General features: G+C 35.5%; 1 pseudogene; it reads left to right on the forward strand.

Moving 5' to 3' along the window:
- The first annotated feature begins 4,691 nt into the window (after nucleotides 1-4,691).
- LOC101713432 (zinc finger and BTB domain-containing protein 10 pseudogene) lies at nucleotides 4,692-5,748 on the forward strand (annotated as a pseudogene).
- Nucleotides 5,749-8,005: the final 2,257 nt, after the last annotated feature.

An 8,005-nucleotide genomic window follows, 5' to 3' on the forward strand; every position in this document is an offset into this window, starting at 1 on the left:
CTCTGTAGGTGTTTCTGGTTACATTTGACAACTGGAACCATTATATCTAGTATGTTTGACTTACTCAGAAGGCAGTTGTTATACTCTGTATGACTTATTGTCACCTAAAATCAAACCATCTTCAGGTTTTTCATTGTGTAACAGAGGTATAGTTTCCCAAAGTTCAAGTATCTCTGTCCTCATTAATTCCAAGCTTTACTCACACTCATTAATCTTTCTCCTTTTTGTAAGTTGCCTGGATTTAGAAATGAGAAAACACTGATGTATTTCCCCTATGGCATCATATGCCAAAGAATAAATAAAACTGGGAATTTTACCCACATGCATTTGTCTCTAAAGCCTATGAGCTTTTCTTCCAAATTCCATCATTACAGTGATAATAAGTTAAATTTAAATTAATTAAATTCAATTAATAAATTATTAGATAATAAGTTTAATTAATAAATTTAAGTTATAGTTAAATCTATTGGGAAGAGAAGCATAAAAGTATGCCACATAATAGTCATGATCTGGTAATTCTTGAAATCTTACTATCTACAATATCCAGAATTTCTTATTTTCTTTGTACTTCCTTGCAAAGGAAGTAGTTTCTACTTTTAAATATATAATTGAGAAGGAAATTTAGATTCATAATTTTCATAAAGTATGGATATAAAAGAAATAAAGATCATTAAATATTTCACCATATTGACATCAGTCATGGTTAATATCTAGATGTCTCACAAGAACATCATGCTCATATTTAGATGCAGACAGTAAAGAGGTTCAGGAGGTTTTAGTTGGGATCAAGGACTCTTTTGGAAGTTAGCCTCCAAGCCATGTGTGTAATGCTCTGGTGAGAAACTTGTCTACATATTGGTCATACCCTTAGACTTTGTGGGAGACTGAGAGTAGTGAAAGAAACTAATTTGGAAGAGGAAATTTAAAGGGAGACCAATGTTGTGTCTCTGGCAAGAGTGCTGGTGGCAGCTTTTAGCCAGGTTTATGCCAATTTTCAGAAGCAAAGAAGAACTTTTAAAAATTTTTCTGTTTTGCTAGAAAGGAAGGGACTGTAAAAATGAAGCTGAGAAGAATTTGTTTGCTAAAAAGATTAACATAAATTAGAACCCCAATTCTTCAATCTGGAAAATAGCCAGGATGTCTTAAGATCATGTGAGGAATCATAACAACCCCATTATTCTAAAGAAAAGAGCTTCAAAGCAGAAAAAATTTGCTTCAAGAAAACAGCCCCATGGAACTGTACTCATTAAGAAGGGGGCCTAGATGATTCGGTTTTGGAGTTCAGTTCACAGTTCTCAGCCATTCAGATACTTGGAAACCTTGGCAGCCATGATTCAAGGGAGCATGGCTACTGCTTGAGCTGGCAGTAGACTTTGGCATCATCCACATGTTGCTCTTTTTTTTATAGGCATGCAGAATGGAAGAGTTGTGGGGCCAGGGAGGCTTCCACACAGTGTTCAGAAAGAGGTCTAGGAGGCCAGGCAATTTGTCCTTGAGAGCACAGTGCATGCAACTGTGAAAATTAAGTCACAAGTTCAATGGAGACCCTAGGTATGTGGAAATTCTAGGAGCATGGAATATCTGAGGAAAGCTGAAGGCAGCAATCAGCAAGAGAGATACTATGGTGGTTGCAACCATTAGAAATCCTGTAGGGCTGCCCAAGCCATTTGGACTTCACATATTTGCCCCAGGTGCTGGACATGGAGCTACAAGATTTATTTTTTACCCTGCTTTGTCTCACTTTTCCTTTGGTTTCTATCCCCTATTCCTCCCTTTTGAAATGGGAATATTTACCCTGTGTACCCTAAGAGTATTTAACTTTCTTTTTTAATTTTTATAAGGAGTCATAGTTGAGTTTGCCTTGAGTCTCAGAGGAGACTTTGGACTTAGACTTGTCAGCAATGCTGGCACTGTTAAGACTTTGGCATCCTTTAGAGGGACTAAATACATTTTACATAAAGAAATACCATGAGTCATTTGAGGGGAATAGGTAGAATGCTGTAGTTTAAATTAAATATCCGCTGAGAGCCTCATGGAATCATAGGTGGGGCTTTTTGAAAATAATTGGATAATGGGGTGCTATAACTAAATGTGCTATTAAGAGGTGGTGCTGGGTTGGAAGAGGCAAGTCAGTGTAGGCATTACCTGGCAGGCGTCCACCTTGGTTCCTACCTTATGTCTTTGCTCCCTGATTGCCATGACATGAGCAGCTTTTAATCATACCAGGCCCTTCCTCCATGGAGCTGATCATGTAAGGACTAAAATTTCTGAAACATAAATCAAAATAAACATTTCTTTATTTAAATTGTGCTTCTTGAATATTTTGTCCTAGAGATGTGAAAGTGACTAAGACAATATCTTCAATACAAGTTTAGCCCTTCTTAAATAACTTAATTGAATTACTTTATTTACTCTCACTTCAAGACTAGGGAACAATTTGAATCATGATGTATTCATAAACAATCATGATATATTCATTCTTTAGAATGTTTAAATATTTATTTGCTTTTTTCTTTCTTCACACTCCTTTAATCAACACTAAACTAAATAACTTTAGTGGTGTCATGGTGTCAAAGTGCAGTGCCTGAGCACTAGTCCACAGGTGGAGTGCTGCCCACCACCTTCTGTGACTTTTACTGGCCGCACTCAACATAGGAGTGACCCTGAGAGACCCAGAAGCAACGCCATGATTTGTGTTCATTGATCTCACTTCCTATACAAAATCTTTATTGAGAGGAGAAAGGTTTTCCCCAGTGCAGAGGAGGAGAACATTCCAGGACTCCATACCACTGCTCCCAGCACTGAGGAGGTAAGCTGCATGGGCACCAGCAGCAGCATACATACCCCCTGCCCCCCCCCCCCCGTTGAAATGAGAAGATATGTAAACAAGTCTCAAAACCAGACTTCCAGATCACCTAAAGCAACCCCAAAGAGAAATGTGGTGGAACTATCTGACACTCAACTACCTGGACTCCCTGAACTGGCAGTGAAAGAGGATCTGGAATAAATGAAATCAGGAATAATTTCTCAGATATCAGCAGAGATTGTGCCCACAGTGTAAGACATGTTAATAAATCTAGAAAGGACATAGACAAAAAAATAGAGGAGCTGAAGAACATGATGGAATCCCAACATAGGAAACAAATGGAATCCATAAAACAGGTGAAAATAGATTTCCAGGAGACTAAAAATTCCATTGAAAGTTTATGCAGCAGAATGAGCCAATGTGAGGACAGAATTTCAGATATAGAAGATAAGATTGCAATTAGTGACCAGGAAAAGAAAAATTTCTTAAAAATAGTAAGGAACCATGAGAAATTAACCCAGCAGCTGAAGAATAACATAAGTCTGATCCTCAGAGTCAATGAAGAAATAGGAGAGAGTGCAGATGACATAAAAAAACCTGTTCATAGAAGTGGTAGCAGAAAACTTCCCAAATAGGGGAAAAGAACTTGACATACAGATAAGTGAGGCATATAGTACTCCAACTAGCCATGATGAAAATAATCTACACATAGGCATATAACAGTTAAGATCCCAGAAACCCAACAGAAGAACAAAATTCTATAAGCATTTAGAGAAAAGAAACAAATCACATACAAAGGAAAGCCCATCAGAGTCACAGCAGACTTCTCAATGCAAACCCTCAAGGCAAGAAGAGCTTGGTGTGATGTATTTCAAGCCCCAAAGGAAAACAGCCTCCAATCCAGACTGATGTACCCTGAAAAACTATCATTCAAAATTGATGGAGAAATAAGATACTTTCATGACAAAGAAGAACTTCATGAATACCAAGCCAGCACTCCAAAAAATTTTAGACAATTTTCTAGGAAAAGACAATGAGGATCAGAACCTCAGGAAGCCCAGCAGAATATATTCATTGAGTATAACAAGAAACTAAATTCAAAGGGGGAGAATCCAACATAAAGAAAGTCATGACAACAATAAAGCAATATGTATCAGTTATAACAATCATTGTTAATGATCTCAATTCAACAATCAAAAGAAATAGACTTGCAGAATGAGTCAAGAAATAAGATCCAACAATATGCTGCATAAAAGAAACACATTTAATTCAAAATTAAACTCATAGACTGAAAGTTAAAGGGTGGAAAACAATACTCCATGTGACAGGAACCAAAAAAAAAAAAAAAAGCAGGAGTAGCTATCCTCTTTGCAGATCAAGTGCATTTCAAACAAAAAGCTGAAACACTTCTGGTCCCAAGAATTTCAGATAAGCGATAGTCAACTTGTATGTACAAATCTATTGTGAACATGTCTTTTCATTCCTCTTAAGTAAAAACTTAAGAACAGAACTGTTGGTTCTTAACAGTAATACAAGAAATTTCTATATTGTTTTCCAAAATGGTTTTGTCATTTTACATTCACATTAGCAATATTAGACTGACCTAACTGGTTCACACCTATGCTAACACCTGTTCTTTTAAAACTTTTCACTTCATCTCCCTAATGAGTGTATAATTCAATCTTGTTATTGTACTGATAAGTATTTTTCTGATTCCAGTGTTGCACACCTTTCCTTGTGCTGTAGTGGCTATTTATCATCTTGTGTCTACTTTTCAATTGGGTTGTCTATTAATGAGCTGTAAGAGTTCTTTATATATTCTGGTCTTAGGTTATATGTATTATAAATATGGTCTGTTTAAGGACTACTTTTCATTTTCTTAATTATGTCATTTAAAGTTCTAAATTTGGAGGGCCAAATGGAAAACTACCAAACAGGTGACAGTAATTGGGTCCAGCGTGGTTCTCCCAAATTGGCTGAAAATGAATCTCCAGGTCAAGGAAAAGTGTTTATTTGGAATAATATAGGTTCCCAGGAAATTCAAGAGACTGGCAAAACAAGGAGAAAAAATCAAACTACAAAGATATTTGTTTACAATGCATCACCTAATAATGAAACAAATTTAGAAGATTCCTCAGTGATGCAGCCACTTGTTGCCCATCCAGAAGAGAATAAGACCCTAACCATCAAGCCAGAACCAGATTTGGACAGTGCTCTATTCTCAGGGCCAGATGGTGTAAATGCAAGTCTACTGGCTGAAGCCTGGTGTGCTGAAGATGGAGGTGATACTGGTACATCACATGATTATAAGTATGGTTTGATATCTGGCTCATCAAGTGATTACAAGTATGAATTGCTACCAGCTACTTCAAATGATTACAAGTATGGGTTGCTAGCAGGTGCTTCAAATGATTTCAAGTATGGATTACTGCCAGAATCCTGGCCAAAACAAGAAACTTGGGAAAATGGTGAATCATCTCTAATCATAGTGAACAAGTTAAAATGCTCTCATTTTAGCTATGTAGCCAAATACAGATGAACACTAAAAAGGCACTTGCTCATTCATACGGGAGATCATTTAGCTGTGATATTTGTGGGAAGCTGTTTACTCAAAGAGAACATGTAAAAAGACATTCCTTGGTGCATACAAAGGATAAAAAATACAAATGTATGGTGTCTAAGATCTTCATGTTAGCAGCCAGTGTTGAAATAAGACATGGATCCATCACTATGGTATTTGTGTAGACTGTGAAGATAAATCACAACAAGGAGGGCAAGAAGGTGTAGATCAGGGACAGGATACAGAATTCCCTCAGGATGAAGAATATGAGGAGAATGAAGTACGAGAAGCTGATGAAGAGCTGGTTGATGATGAAGAAGATCAGAATGATCCACCTCAATGGGATGAATCAGAAGATGTTTGTGTGCCCCTGGATGATTAACTGACCTGCTATACTCCTCAAAGATGCTCCCTTTGGGCATAATATGAATCAACAATTTGGACTGTTGAACTTGAAGGCTTGCAAAATATGGTACATGCTGGATGGTAGTTATGTTGCGGTGAAAACTGTAGGGTCAAAGCCTTATAGCAAAAAAAAAGTTTTTATATTTGCACAGGACTATACAGCAAACAACCATGTGGTTGCTTACATGGAGTCCCCCACATACTTAGTTATCAAAGTAAAATATTTTTTTATTCGTAGTATATACAGTGACTATTTGGGTCCTATAAAAATATAGTACCTGTCCTTAATAGCTTACATTCATGTGCCACTTTAACATGAATGAAGAAAATCCATTTATGGAAGTATAATGACAGTTGACCCAATCACTCTTGTCCATCAAACCACGCAGGCTAGTTTGCACTAGTAGAGTTTTGTTTCATTTTTTATTTTTATTAATTTTATTTTTTTAATACAGATTTTTCAGTGAAGGGTTTTTTCAACACCATTGGTTCTATTTTCTTATATTTCTCCATTGTATTTTGCTTCATAACTTAAAATCGCCTAGTCTTAGGTATTATTTTTCAATATTGTGCTGATGGGCATGTGTATGAGAACTGCAGAGGTAATTTATTGGAATGAACTAAATGACTTCCCCCAGGCCCTTTCCTTTTTTTGGCATGAATTTTACAAATAAAAAATAATATTGCAAAGTTAATGTGGCAAAGTTGACAAAGACCACTAAAATGATTATGATTTAGAAGTAACTTTTTCCTGCTTCTCTAATCTGAAAAATGATTACCCTATGATTCCTTTTTACATGGCATTTGGTTTTGGGTATCTGTTACTTCAGCAGTATTCTTGTTTGCCTTTTATTATTTTTGCCAGTGTATTATACCTCAGCCTTATTTGAGAGACAGAAAGTGGATTTCAGAAAGTCATAGAAACAAAAAGTAAAGTGATTTGTTTTATAATTTACCTTCCATGTCCAGTTTGGTTAGCTTATTATGCAATATAAGTGAAATATCAGGTTTCTATTTGTGGCCCTTTTTATCATTAAAATTAATGCAAAAATGAAAGAAAAAAGTTCTAAATTTTGATGGAATCTCATTTATCAATTTCTTTCTTTTATACATCGTGTTTTTTGTATCTTAGAAAATTCTTGCCTACTCTAAATTCATGAATATTTTCCCTTATAATTTCTTCTTGAAGTTTTATAGTTTTAGTCTTTCATATTTAGGTTCATGGATCCTTTCAAATTATTTTTATGTATGGAAATAAAGGACTGAGATTAATTTTTTACATATGGATACCAGGTGTTCTAGTGCCATTTACTGAAAACACTATCTTTTACTCTGCTCTTGAATTGAGTTTATGTTCTATAAAATGTTAATATTAAGTAATCTTTCAAAACTCAGTGGACCATATGTGTATGGTTCTATTTCTAGATTCTCTGTTTTATTCCATTGATCTCTGCCTTTCCTTGTGCCAACACTGCCTTGATTACTGTAGCTTTAGAGGCAGTATTAAAATTAGATAATAAATGTCTTCCCACACTGTTTTTATTTCTTTTTACTTTTCTAGGTCCTTTGTACTCTATATAACTTTATTAATTTATTTTTATTTTTTTATTACTTAAATTCTTATATTGGTACATTTTAGGTATAGAACACATTTACATTTCTCATTGGGAACTTGTACCTTTACATGATGCATCTTGGTTCTTGTTTTTTTCCCCATTCCTAACCCTCCCTTCACCCCCACCACCGTTCCCTATTTACAAAGTCTTTGTTTGCATTTTTTCCATTTCTCATCATTTTTCCTTTCCCTTCTTTCCTTTCCCCTACCCCTCCCACTAGCCCTACCCCTTTGGACCTTTTCTTCCTATTTTGCATTATTGATTATTCATTTTAATCATTGGTACATTTTAGGTATACAATATAATGACATTCATCACTGGAAATTTGCACCTTTACATAACTTTAAAATTTCAATATCCAATCCTTCACTCACAGCAAGTATACATAGACCTGAATTTTTATATATACCTTGAGTTTTCTAATCCTGCTAAATTCAAATACAAGTTTTAGGGGCTCTTAGAGATTTCTTAGTATTGTCTCTGTAGATCATCATTTCATCTACATACAAAGATTTTACTTCTACCTTGCTAATCCCATCCTAATTTTGTCATTTTATTGCCAGACTATTTTGGTTTGGACCTATGTTTCAAAGTTTAATGGACAGATGAAGAGTAGGA

Source organism: Heterocephalus glaber, unplaced genomic scaffold (assembly GCF_053883595.1).
Source record: "Heterocephalus glaber isolate CG9 unplaced genomic scaffold, H.glaber_assembly_v1.0 deba00001577, whole genome shotgun sequence".
Lineage (NCBI taxonomy): Eukaryota > Metazoa > Chordata > Mammalia > Rodentia > Bathyergidae > Heterocephalus > Heterocephalus glaber.